The 23,544-nt window shown below is 36.3% G+C and overlaps 1 long non-coding RNA gene across 5 annotated transcripts; it reads left to right on the top strand.

The window, feature by feature from the left end:
* Positions 1–17,014: 17,014 nt before the first annotated feature.
* On the top strand, positions 17,015–23,275 carry LOC140820444 (uncharacterized). 5 transcript variants are annotated; one of them, XR_012115477.1, is made up of 4 exons: positions 17,015–17,336; positions 17,468–18,814; positions 19,567–19,989; positions 20,737–23,275. It is a non-coding gene; the product is annotated as an uncharacterized lncRNA (long non-coding RNA). The 5 variants fall into 5 exon arrangements; XR_012115479.1 differs by having other exon boundaries at positions 17,023–17,336; positions 18,656–18,814; XR_012115476.1 differs by lacking the exon at positions 17,468–18,814 and having other exon boundaries at positions 17,025–17,336.
* The last annotated feature ends 269 nt before the right edge of the window (positions 23,276–23,544 follow it).

Below are 23,544 nucleotides of genomic sequence, written 5' to 3' on the forward strand. Positions count from 1 at the left end.
CCCAAATCGATATAAACCGATAACTCTGAGGGATATAAGCCTATAGTCGTTGATCAACTAATTGCATGCAATTCTCTGGCTATATATTTATCAATCCAATAGAAACATTTAAACTCTCTCTGGGCTTTAACATTCACTTTGAAACTCTTTCTTTTCTCTTTTATTCCCTTTGAACAATAATGAGACATAAAAGCCTCCAATATGCATATCAATGAAATTAATACATAACAATGAATCAATTGAAGGGAATAACACATTAAAACCTTTGAAACACAATACATATAACATCATGTGAGCACAAAGGATGAAATTCCACTTACAACCCAATAGAACACCTCAAACTTAGCTCTTGGTCACCACCTACAACAATAATCCATAAATAACACCAACATCAACTCTATAATCAAGAATCCATGACAATAAATCCATAAATCCAGAAGAACAACAAACCCAAGTCAACTCTTAACTCAAAACCTTAAAAGAATCGCACCAAAAACTTACCTAAGCTTCCTAGAACCAAGGAGAACGTCGATCTCACTCGAATCGCCAACAAGAAGCTTGGATTGAAGATAGGAAATGAAAGAAATGGATGAAAACCCTAAGAAATGGAGAGAATTTCGAAATGAAAAGAAGAGAAAAGGGTAAAGTGATGGCCAACCACTCCAAAAAGCAACTTAAAAGCTCGACCATACCTCCACCACGGGTGCGGTCACACAAGCGCCGCGGGTGCGCCAAGCCTTCGACCAAACATCATTTTCTGAACCACTGGGACCGCGGGTGCGCTCCTGCATCGGTCCTACCACAGCGTACTCTGCGCACAGCTTCTTCAAAGATCGCCTCAGAAACGCCTCTTCCCATCCGAATTAGAAAAAGTGGTAAACTACAAAGTTGTAGCTCTATGTCTTATCGTGACTCCCCCAAAATTTCAGATCATTTGGAGGTCTGAGTAAAATGTTATGCTAAATCTTCCAACCTGTGTCACTGGAGGAACGTCGAATCACACGACACACTTCGGGACACTTTTGGCTTACCTTCCACAATGATTTGAACAAAACTCAAAATAAGAAAGTTATAGCCTTATGTCTTGTCTAACCACTCCAATTGGCCTCACTTCATTTGGATCAATATACCATTTATCATGAATTTAATCGTAACGCCGCTACAAAAACACTGCACATCATCTATAACCAACTATACTAAAATCATAAATCGAAACTCTTAACATCCAAACTATACTTAAACTTAACCAAGTAGTCAATAAACTTATGAAATATTAAACCGTACCGTACACCAGGCTCGTCCCGCGCCACCACTCTGATCTGCATCACATGAAATAACTGAAATGAGAATAAATCTCAGCAAGTGGAACTCTTACATAGCAATGACAATATACTCTGAAAACATAGCTTTGAAATCATAAATACCATCAACTCTGAAACATAAACTCTGAACATGAATATCATAGCAATAGCATAGAAATAAGATGGTATTTCTCTTTACTCTGATTGTATTGATATCAATAGTAACTCTGCTCTGGGGTGCTCATATCCCAAATCGATATAAACCGATAACTCTGAGGGATATAAGCCTATAGTCGTTGATCAACTAATTGAAAGGGGATCGGTTACGGTGGCCGGAAGCGCAACGGAAGTTTTAAAAAATCGAATTTTATAGGAAAATTTCGGCCACCAACTAGTATTGTGCAACAAATACAATAAAAACACATTATGACATTCATAGGGTGTTAGAAATAGTTTTACCTATCAATCTTTAAAAGATTGATGAATGGCACCAACTTTGTTGTCAAACAACAAAGCTCTTCAAGGCAAGACAATCTACAAGCTTCCTCCTTTGAACACTCCTTGTTCAGAAATCAAGCCCACCACTAACTAGGAAGATCCCCTCATATTTTGCACTAGAAAAATATGAGGATTTTTCAAAGAGAAGTGTGTTATATCTCCAACAAATTGAAGAACAAAAAGCAAAAATGGAGGAGAGAAAAATGGCATCAAGAATTCGGCCAAGGTGGAGTGGGAGAGGGAGGTGAATGAGTTAATTGCATGTCTTGGTTGTGAGAAAAGCAAAAAGCAAAAGTTGCATGCCTTGCATTATTTTAATAAAAAGTAATCTCCAACCCTTCACCTCCCATGCATGCATATAATATAGTTTTTAATCAAATTAAAAACTTTGGACTAAATTTAATTATCTCAAACACATTTGAGACTAATTAAACATTACTTGAATTTACCCAAGTCCCACTAGTTAAATAATTATTTTAATTGAGCTCTACAAGACTCAATATAATTTAATTAATCCAACACTTGAATTAATTTAATTATTTGGACTCTACTAGGTCCACTAGTGTTTAATTAATTCAACACTTGAATTAATTTATTTAGTCCATAATAATAATGTTTATGAAAATCACAATTTTCAATTACATTATTCTCTTGGCCAAATTTTAATTTTAGGAACACTTCCATAAATCAAAATTTACATTTCTCTCATAGAAGTCATACTTCTATTTTTCTTTACACTTATAAACTCATTTATAAGTTGTTCAACACATTGAACTATTTTCTCCTTTATAGAAGTCGTACTTCTAATTTTCCTTACGCTTATAAACTCCTTTATAAGCCGTTCAACACATTGAACTATTTTACTTCTCAACGGGATCTAGAAAGCTAGCACTTGTGTGGCCCTCAATGGTTCATTGATACGGCTAGCCGTGGGTTCACATCTCTATGTGATTCGGACTAAACATGTCCTTATGCGAGCATACCCCAATTGCTCCATTCTTACTTATCAACACCTTGATAACAAGAACGTCATAACTCAAGTCTGATAGTACCCAACCAATCATGTTAAACGCCTAGCAGCATCGCTTACATGATTCCCTAGGTATCAAATGATAGTGCCTGCAAGAACCATTCAATTATGGTTAGCGTACAGTACGGTCCCTTCAACTCATATATCCCGATCGATTCGACAACCATTGGTTTATCGAGAGTTGTCAATGAATCGATACTATGTGTCATGTTGTAGTTGCATCAATGGTGTAATCTATGAAACCCCTTTCATAATTACAACCATACTCTGGCCAGAGATTTCAACCTACATACACATGAAAACACATAGGATATCCATACCCAAAGGTAAGCGGTGAATCCCCGACTACAATGCATCGACTCCTATGTGTTTCGACAGAACACCCAACCTTGCCACCTGATGACCCCATGAGAGTCGGTAAACAAGTCAAAGTGTAATTCTAGCACATAGAGTCTCAATGTTGTCCCGGGTCATAAGGACTAATGGTGTACAACCATAAACCAGGACTTTTCCACTCGATAAGTGAGAACCACTTGGAAAGTCCTTTAATGGAGGGTTGTTCAGTGCACTCTACAAGGAGCACCTATCTGCATGTTCGGACATCACAATGTCCCCTACCAATGAAACATGGTACTCACATCGCAGATACTAGTCTCGAACTCTAGCGGCCTATATCCTTCTTAGTGGCGGCTGAATCGACTAGGAACCGTTTAGAATATACAGTATTACAAATATGAGTTTCATGATACTCATCATATGAGCATCTCATATTCTTTCTACTATTTGTATATTCAAGGGCTTTATCTATGCAACTAGCATGGGTATACAGATAAAGATTTGCCAAAATAATAATTTCAAATATTATTAAAATAAAGATTGCTTATACATAGAGTTTCATTGTGAACACTTGGCTAACACTTGGCTCGACGGACACCTACTCTAACAATCTCCCACTTGCACTAGAGCCAACTACCCATATGCTTAAAACCCATTGATTCGCGATGCTTGTCGAATAATGGTCCAGGTAAAGGCCTAATTAGTGGATCAACAACATAATCTGCGGAGCCGACTTTGTCAATAGACACTTCTTCCACTTTCCACAATCTCTACGAGGATGTGGTACTTTCTCAATACTAGTTTGGATTTCTGATGAGACCTTGGCTCCTTTGCTTGAGCTAAAGCTCCCGTGTTGTCACACAACACCGGGACAGGAGCAACTCCATTAGGAATGACGCCCAACTCTTGGACGAAATTCCTTATCCAAACAGCCTCCCTTGCTGCATCCGATGCAGCAATGTATTCGGCCTCTGTGCTGGAATCCGCAGTATTGTCTTGCTTGGAACTCTTCCAAGAGACAGCAGCACCATAGAGCATGAATACAAAACCAGAGGTTGACTTCGAGTCATCGATATCGCTTTGGAAGCTAGAGTCGGTATAGCCTTCCAATTTCTGTTCTCCACCCCATAGACCAAAAACAATTTATTGGTCCTTCTCAACTACTTGAGGATGTCTTTCACAGCTTTTCAGTGTGGAAGACCAGGGTTCGATTGATATCTACTCACTAAACTTAGTGCGAAAGCCACGTCAAGACGTGTAGATATTATCCCATACATGATGCTACCAATTGCCGAAGCATACGGAATGCGTGTCATCGCCACTATCTCTGCATCAGTCTTGGGAGACAGACTTGGATAGGGACACGCCATGACACATTGGTAGGTGTCCTCCCTTGGACTCATCCATCGAGAACGGCTTCACGATGGTATCAATGTATGTGGACTGGGTGAGACCAAGCAATCTTCTCGATCTATCTCTATAGATCTGTATTCCCAATACAAAAGATGCTTCACCCAAGTCCTGCATCGAGAACTTACTCGCTAACCATATCTTGGTTGATTGCAACATTCCTATATCATTCCCAATGATTAGAATGTCATCAACATAAAGCACCAGGAATGTCACAACACTCCCACTGACCTTCTTATACACACAGGGTTCCTCAGGATTCTTAGTAAATCAAACTCTTTGATTGTACTGTCGAATCTGAGGTTCCAACTCCTAGATGCCTTTTTTAGATCATAAATAGATCTCTGAAGTTTGCATACCATATGCTCACTTCCGATAGATGTTAACCCTTCAGGTTAAGACATGTAAATAACTTTCTTAAAATCCCCATTAGGAAATTCTGTCTTGACATCCATCTGCCATATCTCATAGTCATACCATGCAGCTATGGCTAGCAAAATCCTTATGGACCTGAACATTGCGACTGGGGAAAAGGTTTCCTCAAAGTCAACTCCTTGTATTTGAGTATATCCTTTTGCCACCAATCGCGCCTTGAAGGTCAATACCTTCCCATCCGCCCCAAGTCCCTATGGGAACCGTTCCCTCAGGTGGATCTATAAGATCCCACACTTGGTTCGTATGCATGGAATTCAACTCAGATTCCATAGCTTCAAGCCATTTGGATGAATCGGCATCAGATAACGCTTCCTTGAAGGTCCTTGGATCACATCCATGGTTAGGCTCATCATGGCCCTCTTCAAGAAGCTGACCATACCTCATAGGTGGTCTCGAGACTTTCTCGAATCTTTTAGGAGCTTGTATATCCTCACTTGGCTCTTTGGGTGTGGGCTCTTCAATTGTGGGTTTCTCTCGAACCTCTTCGAGTTCTATCATCTCCCTTTTTCTATCCAATAGAAAATCCTTTTCAAAAAGGTTGCATTCCTAGAAACAAACACCTTTGTTTCTTGGGGATGATAGAAATAATATCCAACTTAATTCCTTGGATATCCCACAAAGTAACATAAAATGGATCAACAATCCAATTTATCTCCCACTACCTGCTTCACATAAGCAGGGCTCCCCATATTCTAAGATAAGAATATTTGGGAGGCTTACCCATCCATATCTCATATGGTGTCTGCCTTTAAATGGACATTTAACGGAATATCTTTTAATTTTAAGTTATAGAGATCGTTTTCAAGTTCTCAAGTACCAATCAAACATTCATTCATGTAAATGTTGCAAACACCTTTGCAAAATAAACAAGAATATCCATTTTTATCAGCATAGAAATGGAAACAATGTTTTTTACAAAATTAGGTACAAACAAAACATCTCATAAAATTAACTTAAACTATTGTTCAATAATAAGTAAACATCCTCAATGGCCTTGGCAGCAACTCTTGCTCCATTGCCCATCCTCAGGAAGGTCACACCTTCTTTAAGCTTCCTACTTCTTCCCATCACCTGTAACCCATTACAGAGATGTTAGTCACAACCGGTATCTAATACCCAAGAAGTAGAGTTAATTGAAATGTTTACTTAAATTTAGAACATACCGTTTCCAGAACACTTCTGGGCCAGATATTCCTTGCAATTTCGCTTCCAATGTCCAGGCTTCTTGCAGTGATGACAAACATCACCAGTCTTGTCAGCCTTAACTGGTCTGGCTGCCTCAACGGGATTCGGAGATTGCCTCAACAAGGGCACGTTCTTCTTGGGACGTTGGAAAGAACTCTTCTTTCCCTTCCCATGTGGATCAATCTTCGTACCAGATGAAGAACCCACATAAAGAACCAACTTCTCTTTCTTGATGGTGGATTCAAACGTAACAAGCATGTTCACCAACTCCTCAAGGGTCGGTTCCATCTTGTTCATGTTGAAGTTCACCACAAAAGGATCAAATGAGCCAGGCAGCGATAACAGCAACACGTCGGTGGTCAACTCCGAAGGCAAGATCATATCCATGCCAACGAGCTTGTCCACGAGCCCGATCACCTTTAGGCCATGCTCATGGACCGAGGCCCCATCTCGCATGCGCAAAGTGATCAGCTCCTTGACGGTAGCATGCCTAAGAGGACGTGTTTGCTCTCCAAAGAGCTCCTTGAGGTGCAAATGAATGTCAGCAGCACTCTTTGCACCCTCAAAACGCCTCTGCAGCTCATCATTCATAGAAGTCAGCATATAACACCTTGCTATCAAGTCATGGTCACACCATTCCTTGTAAGCCTGCAATTCCTCAGGAGTGCAGTCAGTCGGAGCCTCAACAGGGGGCGACTGAGTCAGTGTATATGTTACCCTTTCCGAATTCAAGACTATTTTCAAATTTCTTAGCCAAGTGAGGTAATTAGGTCCAGTTAATATGTGTTTGTCGAGTATTACAGATATCGAATTGCGCATCGAAGACATTGTCGATTTGTACTGAAAAGTAAAACAGATAAATGTTGATGACTATTTAAAATATTTGGTAAGATATAAAGTATGGACTTTAACTTTATAAATATTTACTCCCACTGTTTTGACATCTTTCACTACCCTCTAGTGAAAACGGGAAACTCCTTTCGTCAGTAGGTACGTAAGGTCCAATTAGCGAATTATGATCCCGATTATACAGCCAATCACAATTCCTAAAAGGTAGTTTCCCAATTGCATCACAATGCAACCCTTAACGTAAACTTTTGTCTCACGTTTGATTAGGACCCAATAATATGACGTCGTTCATCTTCACGTGTCAAGCCTTACCCATCGATGTTGAACCTTAATGGACGGTTGCCATGAGTTCCCTCAATAATATGAGCCGAAATCATGGGAGTTCCACGTAGTTCACATCACCATGTCAATGGATGTCACAGCTTTCCGGCACTCGAGGCTCCCCCAATAATATGAGCCGAGCCCGAGTACGGGTAGCGTTCATCATGCACCCATTGTCGATGGAAGACAAGGAAATTATAACCAATTTTATAATTCCCCTTTTCGGGCTTGATATTAATTTTGAATCTTATTCAAAATGAGGGTTTTTAGTTTTGAAAGGTCTCATCATTAATTTTATTTTAAAAGCTCGCCATGTTTGATCGTATGTTTGCCGGATTCATGCAACTTTGCTATTATCATAATAATAACGCACATACTCATTATTTATAACATATCATGCATATATTATAAACAGTAAACAAACAAGGATGATCAATCGCCCCAATACTAATGGTCCGTGTGAGCTAAACACGGACCTAGGTCCAATCCTAGGGTAAATGCACGGGATGCAAATGCAACATTTACATAAGCTTCCAATATTTACATGTCTTCGATCTTCATAATCATCATGGCCACCATCTTCCAAACTTGATCATCCACTATACTAATATTTACAAATAAATATCCATGGCAAATAGGGATACATCTCATGGGGTGGGAACGGGCCATAAACCAAGCCCACTTTAAATTTGATAATTATTACAATCATTCAACACAAAATATCCTAGCATACACCTAGCAAATTGGGCTTGGGCTTTTGATCATCCTTCATGCATAATATCACATATCATACACCATCAATTAATTATCACAATAATTAATTGATCCAATAATATATATCTTGATCCAATCACTAACCGCCACGATTATAAACTAAATTAACAAAGTATACAAACACCTTTGTCTACTTTCAAATTAATTTATTTATAACCGAATTTCTTGTAAATCACCATTTACTATAAATAATTAAAGTCCAACTTAAATTATTTATTTCATGAGAAAATATTTGCAACTTTTGTAATTTTAAACTTAAGGGCCCAAAAACTCATTTTTCACTAAAAATATTTTGGCCCATTTAAAATTCACAAAAGTGTTGGCCATCCAATGGCCCAACAACTCAAGGCCCATGACACTTTGATATTTCAAAACACATTTTGAAAACCCTAGTCGTCATCGCCGTCGCCGAAGCTCCGTCGCCGGATTCCGGCCAACTTAAAAAAAATTTTTTTATTAAAAGGATGGGGCGTTTCGGGCAGCCCCTAGGGCTGCCCTTGCTGCCCGTTTCGGGCAGCCCTTCGGGCAGCTTGGGCTGCCCGAAATGGGCAGCAACAAGCTGCCGAAAAATCCCCAAATGTGGCCTTGATATTTGTTGCAAACTTTACACTCATGCGGTTAGAAAACGATCTCAACATAATATCTTGTATTTGCTACACAAAAACGTAACCATAGCTCTGATACCACTTGAAAGGGGATCGGTTACGGTGGCCGGAAGCGCAACGGAAGTTTTAAAAAATCGAATTTTATAGGAAAATTTCGGCCACCAACTAGTATTGTGCAACAAATACAATAAAAACACATTATGACATTCATAGGGTGTTAGAAATAGTTTTACCTATCAATCTTTAAAAGATTGATGAATGGCACCAACTTTGTTGTCAAACAACAAAGCTCTTCAAGGCAAGACAATCTACAAGCTTCCTCCTTTGAACACTCCTTGTTCAAAAATCAAGCCCACCACTAACTAGGAAGATCCCCTCATATTTTGCACTAGAAAAATATGAGGATTTTTCAAAGAGAAGTGTGTTATATCTCCAACAAATTGAAGAACAAAAAGGAAAAATGGAGGAGAGAAAAATGGCATCAAGAATTCGGCCAAGGTGGAGTGGGAGAGGGAGGAGAATGAGTTAATTGCATGTCTTGGTTGTGAGAAAAGCAAAAAGCAAAAGGTGCATGCCTTGCATTATTTTAATAAAAAGTAATCTCCAACCCTTCACCTCCCATGCATGCATATAATATAGTTTTTAATCAAATTAAAAATTTGGACTAAATTTAATTATCTCAAACATATTTGAGACTAATTAAACATTACTTGAATTTACCCAAGTCCCACTAGTTAAATAATTATTTTAATTGAGCTCTACAAGACTCAATATAATTTAATTAATCCAACACTTGAATTAATTTAATTATTTGGACTCTACTAGGTCCACTAGTGTTTAATTAATTCAACACTTGAATTAATTTATTTAGTCCATAATAATAATGTTTATGAAAATCACAATTTTCAATTACATTATTCTCTTGGCCAAATTTTAATTTTAGGAACACTTCCATAAATCAAAATTTACATTTCTCTCATAGAAGTCATACTTCTATTTTTCTTTACACTTATAAACTCATTTATAAGTTGTTCAACACATTGAACTATTTTCTCCTTTATAGAAGTCGTACTTCTAATTTTCCTTACGCTTATAAACTCCTTTATAAGCCGTTCAACACATTGAACTATTTTACTTCTCAACGGGATCTAGAAAGCTAGCACTTGTGTGGCCCTCAATGGTTCATTGATATGGCTAGCCGTGGGTTCACATCTCTATGTGATTCGGACTAAACATGTCCTTATGCGAGCATACCCCAATTGCTCCATTCTTACTTATCAACACCTTGATAACAAGAACGTCAGAACTCAAGTCTGATAGTACCCAACCAATCATGTTAAACGCCTAGCAGCATCGCTTACATGATTCCCTAGGTATCAAATGATAGTGCCTGCAAGAACCATTCAATTATGGTTTCATGGTACTCACATCGCAGATACTAGTCTCGAACTCTAGCGGCCTATATCCTTCTTAGTGGCGGCTGAATCGACTAGGAACCGTTTAGAATATACAGTATTACAAATATGAGTTTCATGATACTCATCATATGAGCATCTCATATTCTTTCTACTATTTGTATATTCAAGGGCTTTATCTATGCAACTAGCATGGGTATACAGATAAAGATTTGCCAAAATAATAATTTCAAATATTATTAAAATAAAGATTTCTTATACATAGAGTTTCATTGTGAACACTCGGCCAACACTTGGCTCGACGGGCACCTACTCTAACACTAATTGCATGCAATTCTCTGGCTATATATTTCAATCCAATAGAAACATTTAAACTCTCTCTGGGCTTTAACATTCACTTTGAAAATCTTTCTTTTCTCTTTTATTCCCTTTGAACAATAATGAGACATAAAAGCCTCCAATATGCATATCAATGAAATTAATACATAACAATGAATCAATTGAAGGAAATAACACATTAAAACCTTTGAAACACAATACATATAACATCATGTGAGCACAAAGGATGAAATTCCACTTACAACCCAATAGAACACCTCAAACTTAGCTCTTGGTCACCACCTACAACAATAATCCATAAATAACACCAACATCAACTCTATAATCAAGAATCCATGACAATAAATCCATAAATCCAGAAGAACAACAAACCCAAGTCAACTCTTAACTCAAAACCTTAATAGAATCGCACCAAAAACTTACCTAAGCTTCCTAGAACCAAGGAGAACGTCGATCTCAACTCGAATCGCCAACAAGAAGCTTGGATTGAAGATAGGAAATGAAAGAAATGGATGAAAACCCTAAGAAATAGAGAGAATTTCGAAATGAAAAGAAGAGAAAAGGGTAAAGTGATGGCCAACCACTCCAAAAAGCAACTTAAAAGCTCGACCATACCTCCACCGCGGGTGCGGTCACACAAGCGCCGCGGGTGCGCCAAGCCTTCGACCAAACATCATTTTCTGAACCACTGGGACCGCGGGTGCGCTCCTGCATCGGTCCTACCATAGCGTACTCTGCGCACATCTTCTTCAAAGATCGCCTCAGAAACGCCTCTTCCCATCCGAATTAGAAAAAGTGGTAAACTACAAAGTTGTAGCTCTATGTCTTATCGTGACTCCCCCAAAATTTCAGATCATTTGGAAGTTTGAGTAAAAAGTTATGCTAAATCTTCCAACCTGTGTCACTGGAGGAACGTCGAATCACACGACACACTTCGGGACACTTTTGGCTTACCTTCCACAATGATTTGAACAAAACTCAAAATAAGAAAGTTATAGCCTTATGTCTTATCTAACCACTCCAATTGGCCTCACTTCATTTGGATCAATATACCATTTATCATGAATTTAATCGTAACGCCGCTACAAAAACACTGCACATCATCTATAACCAACTATACTAAAATCATAAATCGAAACTCTTAACATCCAAACTATACTTAAACTTAACCAAGTAGTCAATAAACTTATGAAATATTAAACCGTACCGTACACCAGGCTCGTCCCGCGCCACCACTCTGATCTGCATCACATGAAATAACTGAAATGAGAATAAATCTCAGCAAGTGGAACTCTTACATAGCAATGACAATATACTCTGAAAACATAGCTTTGAAATCATAAATACCATCAACTCTGAAACATAAACTCTGAACATGAATATCATAGCAATAGCATAGAAATGAGATGGTATTTCTCTTTACTCTGGTTGTATTGATATCAATAGTAACTCTGCTCTGGGGTGCTCATATCCCAAATCGATATAAACCGATAACTCTGAGGGATATTAGTCTATAGTCGTTGATCAACTAATTGCATGCAATTCTCTGGCTATATATTTATCAATCCAATAGAAACATTTAAACTCTCTCTGGGCTTTAACATTCACTTTGAAACTCTTTCTTTTCTCTTTTATTCCCTTTGAACAATAATGAGACATAAAAGCCTCCAATATGCATATCAATGAAATTAATACATAACAATGAATCAATTGAAGGGAATAACACATTAAAACCTTTGAAACACAATACATATAACATCATGTGAGCACAAAGGATGAAATTCCACTTACAACCCAATAGAACACCTCAAACTTAGCTGTAATGCCCGAGAATTAATCACTGTTAATCAAGGATTATTGATTTATAATTTAACGTGATCATGAAAGGGCCAGCTGAGATACGATTTAAGATGATGTGTGGCCATTTAATTTGAATTTCAGAGTGTGTTGCCGAAGCAACACTGCACCCGCGCCCTTGCATGTACCGCACCCGCGGTGCATGGACAGAAACTTGGTCAGTTTTAGCGAAGCAGGACCGCACCCGCAGTGCGAACAAGACCGCACCCGCGGTGTAAGACCGCACCCGCGGTCATGTAATTTCGGAACAGATAAGATTGCCGAAGCTTGAGCGCACCCGCGGTCTTACACTTACCGCACCCGCGGTGCAACGTGTGTTGCGGAAATTGTGACACCTCATGACATGCATGCGTTGATATATATAGTGCTGTAATTCCTTCGAAATTCATTCAGAATTGAGGAAAAGGGTCGAAGCTTTGGCACGAGAAATCCTTACGCCTTTTGTGAAAAATCCGTCCGTCTGAATTTGAATCTGACTTCAGTATCGAGTTCCTAGCAACGTAGGCTACAACTGGACGTAAGTTTTACTACGTTTTGACATGCTTTGAAATTATGATATTGTCAGAATTGAATGGAACTCATATATGTTGTGCTTGACATAGTAGACATCATAGAATCGAAGTCAGATTAAGAAACGGACTGATTATGGAATTGTTATGATTTTCGGAGTAGTTTTGGAGTCGAGTTGATATCAGAATTGAGTTGTTATTGAGTAGGAGATATTAGAATTAATATCTGATTGAAATGGTATTGTTGGGTATATTGATATTATACCGTTATGCCATCGATATTGAATTAGGTTAAGTATTGAGCATAACAGATTTGATTCAAGTGGTGTATTGATATTATACTCCTCGATATTGTTCTTGTCAGATTGAGTATTGACATGCTTGGGATTCGAGACTTCGACAGAGCCAGAATATCAGAAAGAAAGGTATAAATTAATGTTGAGTTGGGATTGCACAACTCGAGGAAGGTTTGACTCGAGTTTCCCTAAATCACATACTTAGTTTATTACATTGATTCTTGTAATTGATGAGATTGATGATTGTAGTCTATTGATTTATAGCCACTGCATATAATGACTGCTGATTCGTTAGTCATTGATTGATTTGCTTAGATACTGACTGTATGTATTGATTACTGAGTCGTTGAGTCATAGGCTGATTCGCCTAGTCACCGGCTGATTCGTCGGGTTATTGACTGATTCGTCCATTATAGGCTGATTCGCCTAGTCACCGGCTGATTCGTCTGGTGATTGACTGATTCGTCTAAACTTAAGCTGATTCGCTTAATTACAGGCTGATTCGTCTGGTTATTGGCTGATTCGCCTAATTACTGGCTGATTCGTCAGGTTATTGACTGAGTCGTCAATTCTGCGGCTGAATCGCCCAGACACTGATATATGAATTATATCGATGCCGTTTAGGGATTGATTCATTCCTATCGACTGAGATTCGATATAATACCTATATTCAGACATCGGGATCCCTAGGATAGAGTTGAGTCGAGTCTGAGACGACGCGTCAGTGGAGTCGAGTCTGAGACGACGCGTCGGTTGAGTTGAGTCTGATATGACATGTTGATTTACATTGTTTATGCCATTCATGATTATTGAATGTTTGATATGAATTTATGTTTCTGATTTGAGACATGTTATGAATACTTCTTATATGCTTACATATATGCTTTTATATGACTGCATGTTTACATTGTTTATACTGGGATATTTATATCTCACCGGAGTTATCTGGCTGTTGTCTTGTTTTGTATGTGTGCATGACAACATGTGGGGCTGGATCAGGGTCAAGAAGAGGATGAGAGAAGATTAGATAGCGTGGAGATCCGGGCTTCGGAGCAACATAGGATTCAGCACTGATATGTAGTTGAACCTAGTTGGATTCTTGTAGATAACGCAAGATTTGTATGTTCATGTTTAATATGTAATTTGAGTAAACTACATTACGTTTCCGCTTTGTATTTGAAAAAAAAAATTTAGACCCTGTTTTATAATTGATTAATTAGTCCCAAACATGATTAAGAACTTGATTAGCGTCCGGGTCCCCACAACAGGTGGTATCAGAGCCGTAGGTACCAGAACTTTAGATTCTTAAGATTGAGATAGAAGCTAGTGAGCGGGGTAGAATGTGTTTTTTTCCTTGCTTATGATTGCTAGCATGACTTACTGTTTTATATAATACATGTTACTTGACTTATCTGATTTGATTCTGTAATATGTATTATTGGGAACGAATCTGAACTGATTCTCGATCAGCAGTAAGATGATCGGAGGAGAGATTGAATTGAAACAGATGTGTTGGATTGGGTTACTAATCCTTTTGAGTTTCAGATATGCCTCCTAGACGAATTCCAGAACAGGGTAGTACATCGAATCCTTCGATGGATGTAACACCGACTCCAATGGAAACCTTGCTGAAGAGGTTTCAGTCATTCAAACCACCCACTCTGACGGGTACTGAGACATCAGTTGAGTGTGAGAGTTGGTTAGGAAGCATTGAGTTGCTGTTTGATTCACTGGAGTACAGTGATGAGCGCCGGATTAAATTGATTGGGCACCAGTTGCTGGATGTTGCACAAAGCTGGTGGGTTACGATGAAGAGGGCTTTGGAGCAACGAGGTATGATTATTACTTGGGATGTATTTAAAACGGAGTTTTATCAGAGATTTTTCCCAATATCGTACAGAAAGGACAAGGGAGCGGAGTTTGCCAATTTGAGACAGGGTCAGCTGAACATTGAAGAATATGTGACCAAGTTCTCTACCTTGTTGAAGTTTGCTCCTTATGTGTCTGAAAATGATGAAGCCGTTGCTGATCAGTTCATCAATGGCTTGAATCCCGATATATTTACATTGGTGAACACAGGGCGACCCAATAACTTTGCTGATGCCATGAATAGAGCAAAGGGCGCTGAGGCGGGCCTGATAAAGCAAAGAGGAGCTGAATTTGTTCCTCCAGTGTCAAGACCACAGCAACCACTTCCCCGATTCGAGGGCGGTAGTAGCAGTAGTCGAAAGAAAGATTTTCTAAAGGCTAGAGGAAAGCAATTTAAAAAGTCTGGCGGCAGTTCTTCTAGCTCCAGTGGTTCTCAGCAGAGTTATACTGGCGTTTATTGCGGAAATTGTGGAGGGAGACATTCCACTGAACAATGCCAAGGAGTACTTGGTAGCTGCCACTTCTGCAAGCAACAGGGACATTTTGCCAGAGTATGTCCACAGAGGGGTTCCCAAAGATCCCAGAGAGCTGAACCATCTGGACTTGCGGCACAGTGGAGTAGACGATCTGCTGCCGTTCCTTCATTTCAGCCAGCACTATCTCCGTCACAGCAGAGGCCAGGAGGAAGCCAGACAGTTGGCCAGCCTCCTAGACAGCAGGCCAGAGTATTTGCTTTGACCGAGGAGCAGGCTCAGGAAGCACCAGATGATAATGTTGTAGGTACCTGATTTGTTTGATTATCCTGCATATGTATTGAGGGATACCGGTGCTTCACATATTTGTATTTCTGAAAGATTTGCATTGATGCATGCATTATCTGTTGAGTCTTTATTTACTGTAGTAGTGTTTCTTTCCTTGAGAAAAGATCTTGTACCAGTGATTTCTGTTAGATCTTGTATACTACAGTCGGATAAGAATGAGATCGAGTTAGATTGTGTGGTAGCTTGTGTTGTACTGGTGTTCTATGATTTTGGAACTGCATTACTGATAATTGATATGCTGATCAAGTACATAGCTACCATAGATTAATTCCAGAAGATGGTGAGAATTAAACCTGAGATGATCAAGAAATGAATATTGTACGATAAGAATTCTAGACTGAGAATTCCTTTTATATTCGTACTAGCTATGACTCGATTATTACAGAAAGGAGCAGAATAACTCCTTATGTATTCAGTTGATTTACTGAAATTAAGTCTATCATTGGCTGATTTACCAATGATAAGAAAGTTCTTGATGTTTTCTCTGATAAGATTTCAGATCTGATTCCAATCAGAGAGATTGATTTTAGCCTTGAACTGATATTAGAAATTGTTGAAATTTTAAATCCTGATTGAGACAGATTATGTTCAGGGATTTTTATATCTGAAGATGGTATATTCGTTGATCTTCACAGAATTAAACCGTGATTAGTCAGCTGAGGTTGACATCAGTATCAGACAGTTGCGGTTTATAAGTTTAGTATGTTTTGAATCTGATTGAATATTAATGTTATTCTGAATACGTGCTTGAGACAGATTATAGACAATGGAGATTAGATTGTACAGTCCGAACCAGAGTTGATTTCGAATCGATAGCAGTTTAAAAAGCTGATTAGAATATTTAGAACTCAATATCGATAGGCAGAACAGAGTATCGATCAGAGTAACAGATATGTGATTTTGTATTTTGTATGAGATTGATTATTCTGTGATGTCAGATGTGTCAGAATTGTACAGCAAAGATTGATAGTGATAGTCAGAGCCGAATACCAGGTAGGTATTTCCTCTTTAATTTATGTTATTAACTGATTGTATATGTCAAATAGTTCGAATCAGAAAGGACAGATATCTCTACTATTTTATTAAATGTGAGAGGCTCATAAAAACTGCCGTGTTCGGACACCAATTTTTCCTGACCCTTTTGCCCTTGCTTAATATTTTCTTCTCTCAATATAACCACCACGTCTCCCTGAAAACAGTTCCACACAAGATTTTATTCCCCTAAATCTGCACGATTCTCTTTTCCCTGTTCCAAAACTTTTATCAGATATATCACAATAGCCGATTTCTTTCCTCTGAATCTCTTCTCTATGGTTGTTGATTTTGTTCCCTCTTTCAAATCTTCTCTCTCGAAAATACATGGCAATGACTTTGTATCAAAATCAATCAGCGTCAATTCTCAGTGAAACCTCAAATCTATCAGCATCACTCATCTAGGGAATCGAAACGTGGATTCTGCGACCAGTCTGTGTTGAATCCATTCGAAGTAAGTTACTCATCTCTTGGATTACATTATCAGTTCAAAGCCTAAGCTTTTAATGTGTGATTGTGTCCAGGGATTGGTTTTCTTGAAATTATGGATTATGTTAGAAGTATGGTTGCAAATTTGCACTGCAGGTGTTTGTATTATGTTCTCAAGGCTATTTAGTTTTCAAGAATTCCCCGCCCTATCAATTCAATGGACGAACAATCGCTTCCTTCTCTTCTCTATAACTCTATTCCTCATCCCTGATTATTTAATTTTTGGAGTTTGATGCTATGAAAATGGGGTCTGATTGTGTTTGTGAACCGTAACGTATCATTAAATTACAATCCTTCGTCACTATGCAGTAAACTGAAAATAATTGGAGTGGAAGGAAACGAAGAAGACGGGGATGAGTCTCAAATTGGCGTTAATAAAATTCTTTATTTAAATTAAAATATTAATTAATTAAATAAGATATTTAAAAAAACTGGAGTTCTTTTTTTTTACTCTCGCAAAAATAGAGTTACCTTATTTTTTCAATAAACCAAAAGACAAAAGGCTTTATCAAAGTTTCGTCAACATATAAAAGTTGTTCTTCATTGTTTTAAGGATTTTTTGGAAAATTAAGAGGCATACGTAAGGAATCTCATTACGCACTTTATCTTTTTTATTTAACAATGAAAATGATAAGCACATTTTGTTAATTTTTTTATATTGCAAAGAGCATTGGTTGGTTTTAGTTAGATTTTTTTATTTTCTAAATGCATCATGTGCAATATCTGTTTTAGTTAGATTTTTATTCAATACAAAGTGAGTATGCTGCAGAAATTTTAGAACATTTGACGCAACAGGCCAACAAGTCATATAAAACACATGTACTATTTAACAAGAATAAAATCTGTAGCTTAACACTGAATCTTATATAGTAGTCATTAGTCAATATCCTTAATGTCCAGTTTCGACACTCAACAATCATGTAGGTTTCAATAGTATCAGTTTGTAATTTAACATGTTAAGAAAATCAGTTGAAGGACATAAGGCTAACAGATAGAGCATTGTATTTACAATAAGTTCAATGGACAAAAATATAACATCTTAAATATAAATGAGCAGAGGAAACCAAACTTTTCAAACTCGTGCATAACATGACCCCTTGATTTATACCTGATGTATGAGATTTCTAAAGTTGTGGTATCTCTACTATTTTATTAAAACTTAGATGCTCATAAAAACTGCTCTTGCGGACACCAAATTTTTTTTACCCTTTTGCTTTTTTGCTTCACCTCAATAATATTTTTCTCTCAAAATCACTCCACACCGACTCTGCACAATTCTCTCAGATATTGTTGCTTTACCTTCATAGATTCCGCTTCCCTCTGCACAATCTCCTCAAACATATTCTCGGTTGAAGCCTCGACAAACCCAAAACCACATCCATTGTTGTCCTGTCTGCCGGTTCAGATTCACTTTTCCGGCGAATAAAACATCATTGTCCTGTGGTAAGTTCGCAAATATCTTCCTCTCAAGCGCTCTCAACCAATCTGATTGTTATTTGTTTCGAGTTCCGCATTTCAATACTGAAATTTCAATGTTGAATTTGATTGAGGAAACCTATTTTTTGGTTTAATTTCGGCTTCTCATTATATCAAATACGTTTAATGTCGGGTTGAAACGCCACATTCGAACTAAACCAAATTGGTTGTTTTGGCTGCTGGATTTTGTATGTTACTGAATTCGAAAAACACATTCGGACATTACAAAACTTATTCGGCTTCTCATTATTAGATTTTTTTGGTTGAATTTCGGCTTCTCATTATATCAAATTATGTTTCTTCACAAAAGTTGCTGGTTAAATTGTAAAGCCAGTACTTTATAATTAACAACAAAAAAATTTAATACATGGCTGAGATTAGGTCTTTTAAGTCTTCATTTCTCTGACCATCTGATTTAATCAACGCAAGTTGCAGTGTTGCACTATATTTCATTGATACATGTCCAAGTTTATGTTGTCACTTACTGAAGTTATCTATTTCCTGGCATTGGTTGCTGCTTGTGGCTTGGCTTTGATATGGATGCAGTAAAAATGAACAATAAATTTGAAGAAAAGATTGACTCAAAACACCATTATACATCCAGTATTCTTGAGTTCATGTCAATGGTTTATAATCTCTTTTTTCATGAAAAACCCAGCCATTTCTCATTAAATTGTAATTTTTTGTTTTTAATCAATGTTGTTATTACTGAATAACAGGTAAGTACTTTGGTGAAGGAGAGAACTCCAAAGGAATCTACTGACTGTGAGATATATCTATATTAAATTTATTTAATTCACGTAGGCTCCTATTAATTTTATATTCATTGTAGCATTTATAAAAGACTGTGCATACAAAATTTTATCATACTGTTGGAGGTGTTAGCTTCTATATGATGTAAGCTTCTCATAATTCTAAATTGGGTGTTTTCTGCCTTTTTCTCCCTTCCATCATTCTGCCAGATCCCGTGTTACTTCATAGAATGGCCATAAATGGTAACAGTGGCCTTTTAATGTTAAAGTTTCACGTCATTTACTAAGTTCATGAGTGATATCACCGCATGGAAGTTGGCTCCAACAAGATAAAACAAAGAAAGAACATACTTATTGGTCAGGCATTAACCATCTCAATCACTTATGCAGGTACACACCTATTTGACAGTGCTCTATTTTGTTGTTTAACTCACATCAACAACTAATAGTTTTATGTTCATTATTGAATTTGTTAACAGACATTACATACATAGTTTTATCAAACTATTCGGGTTTTGTAAAAAAATTTATTTGCCTTGATTTGGTTACTATCTATCCCTTTAATCTTTTAAAAAAAAATTCTTCATGACGTTGTTTCTCATCAATTTTTCATCCTGTTATCTCATTTGCAGAGATTTTGTGAATTAGATTCGTCAATGCATTAGCGATTTTACGTAAAAAGCTTTTAATTTTTATTTTATTTCGCCTTCATTGTCAAGGTTCACTGAGGAATTAGCAATTTAGAATAAAAAGCTTTTCTTCTTTTTTTTTTTGGCTTGATTTAATTGATATCTATTGCTACTATTTTTCTTGAAAAATTTGAAGAAAATCCTATCAATTTCGAATTATGTTAATTTTTATATTTTCCTTGCTTTGGTTTCTAACTATACCTACGATCCCTTCTGAAAAATTTGTAAAAAATCCGATTATTTTCGGGTTATGTTAAATTTCTTATTTGGATTGTTTTGGTTGGTATCTATACTTACAATCCTTTCTAAAAAATTCAGAGAAAATTCAATCAATTTGGGTTCTGCTAAATATTTTTATTTCTCATGATTTGGTTTCTATCTATTCCTATGATCTTTCAAAGATAATTTCTTCATGACGTTGTTTCTCATTTTATGTTCTCATTTTCAGAGATTGTGAAGATTCATCGAGGAATTAGAGATTTAGCATAAAAATTTATTCATTTTTCTTATCCCGATGCTGTCAACTTTACTTTTGTTATCAATTGTTTCTATATGAGTGCTTCTGGTGATTTGTTGGTATCAAGTTTTAAGTCAGCATGAAATTATTTATCTGTTTTGTCTTTCTACAAATACATGAATTTTTATTTTTGATATAGGATTAAGGTTGTAGTAGCTACATCTCGAGGGCTATGTTTTCTTAACGACTCCGAGTCACCAGTCATTTATTGTGATTTTCAAACATCAAACATTTTGTTAGATTCAGTATATTGTGTTTAAATAAATTTACGATATACTTAAAATTATATATATTCTATTTGGTGTTCTTTACTTATTTTTCTATCTAAACTATGACGATATAAGTCGTGTTTTTGATGTTTGTGTAGGAATTTCAAGCAAAGTTATTATACTTTGGGCTGACAAAATTGGCTCCATGTTCCAGACTTTTATATTCTTTCATTCACGTTGCTCCTCTTTTTTTCTCCCCATTCCCCCCATGTTCCTCTTTGGTAGTCCGACTGCCCACGTTATTCTCTTCCACGTGAATATATCCATTTAATATTTTAAGACGTTATAATCAGTTTTCATATGTTGCTCTCAAATTCTCATTATTTGTTGTTTATATGCATATCTTAATATTACTGTATGAATATTTCGAATGTTGATATTTTACAATCTAATTCAATAATTCATATATCACAAGTTTTAAAATGCGTAGACATGATGTTAAATATTTAATTTTCACTATATTTTTTCTTCTCTTATCTTCAAGTATTAGCTAGGATTAATGGATTAAGTTTTAGCTTGAATAGTCTATTCAACCGAAAGAATCTTGGTTGTATAAATGTTAAGCACGTATGTGAAAGGTGTAAACTTAAATGTTATTCAAACTATCTTAAGATTAGAACTTTTAACATGTGCAAAGCACTTTTTTATTGTATAATTGTCGTTTGGATTTTATTTTTTGACCTCACGGTGACATCATTATTCTATATTCAAAATATGCTGGAAAAATATTATTTTTTGAAATCCTAAAATTATCATTTATCTTTCATATGTTGTTGAACATTATATATAAAATATTTTATCATTTAAAATATCAATACTTCCACCAAAGTCATTGCATTTTCACAAATGTATTTTTTTTTTTTTTGAGAAAGCAATATGTGTCATGACAAATTAAATTTAATAAAAACATTTGTATTTGTTTCATAATCAGTCGGTTATTGTTTGTTTCCTATCATTAGTTATTTTATTGATTATTTTATCCTTTTGATTTGTTTATTTTTTTACGATATCATGTTTCTCTCCGTAGAAAATCTGTTATATATGAAATTAAATCCAATGTTTAAGATTGTGATTGAATCATATGAAATTAATGGGTTTCCTTCCAACTAATAGAGTTGTAACTCGATTAATAAATTGAATAAGTTGTCACTCCAGTCTTCATCTCTTTCAAAAAATCCAAGATATTTTTTATTATGTTAATTTAAGATGCAACTTGGAAACAAATTTAAGATTTTTGCAAATGAGAAGAGATTGATCGCTGAAGATTTAACGACCCTCAACCAATTTTCTATACTCTTCGGTCTTCACCATTCAGAGCCTCTACAGATGTAACTATTGTCTTTCAATTCCTTGAAGAGCTTGATCAAGTATGTTAAACTTAATTATACAAATGTTTTTGTTTAATATTCTGATTGTCAATTTTTGGTTTACTTATTTTTCTATTTGTTAGTTTTCACAATCTTTTTCAAAGTTTTAATAGGAGTTTGTACTATTAGTCTAATTCAAGCAACTAGAAATCAGGCGAGAGATGGAGTCATGAGATTTTCAGCTTCGAAATCCAACGACATACAATTTAGATTCATGATGTTAGCACTTCGCAATCATTGAATATGGCTATTATCTTACATGGATTTATTATATTGTTGAATCTATATGAAATTCATATAAATGTATGGTATAATGAAATGAAATTATGTGTGAAGTTATAAATATGATTTATTTTTTACGTTACAAATGCAACACGTGTGTAAATGTATTTTAGAATGAAAGGAAAAGTATGTTTGAAGGTATAATTATTATTTATATTGTTATGTTACACATGCAACGCGTGTGTATCGTCACTTATAATAATTAAAAAAAAACTAATAACTACAATAATTTTCTTTTGCACTCATTATATTTAAGGTTTTTTGTGTTTGGACATGTAACATGTCATGAAAATTATTTCAATTTTGTGTACGATTTTATGTTATCAATAGTTATGTCGTTTCAATTGTGAAGCAAGATAAACTTATTATTTTAAACTTTCTTCAATCTTTGCACAATGTTACATTTTAGCATACTTATTATTAGACATGTTATACTTAATATCATTTACAACGGCACACACGCATCGTAATTTAAACATGTTGTAATATCATAAATATTTAATATATTTGCTCAATATATTCATAACACACGCAACGCGTGTGCCTCGGTTGCTAGTTGTCAGAAACTTACAGTAATGGATTCAGTGTTCAGTCTGATGATTGAGAAGGTATTGTATTCGAACAGATAGTTGTGATATAGACAGATGAGATCAGTTATAACAGAATTATACTGAAATGTTGGCAGCAATTATACGGATATGTCTGAATTGCTAACAGAAAAGACAAAAAGATAGAAATCAGAAGATTTATTACAGAATTGTATAGTTCTGAATAGAAATGGGAATACATTTCTATGACTTTCGTAATGAAATTACTGCCAT

This window comes from Primulina eburnea, unplaced genomic scaffold (genome assembly GCF_022965805.1).
Source record: "Primulina eburnea isolate SZY01 unplaced genomic scaffold, ASM2296580v1 ctg1040, whole genome shotgun sequence".
NCBI classification, from domain to species: domain Eukaryota; kingdom Viridiplantae; phylum Streptophyta; class Magnoliopsida; order Lamiales; family Gesneriaceae; genus Primulina; species Primulina eburnea.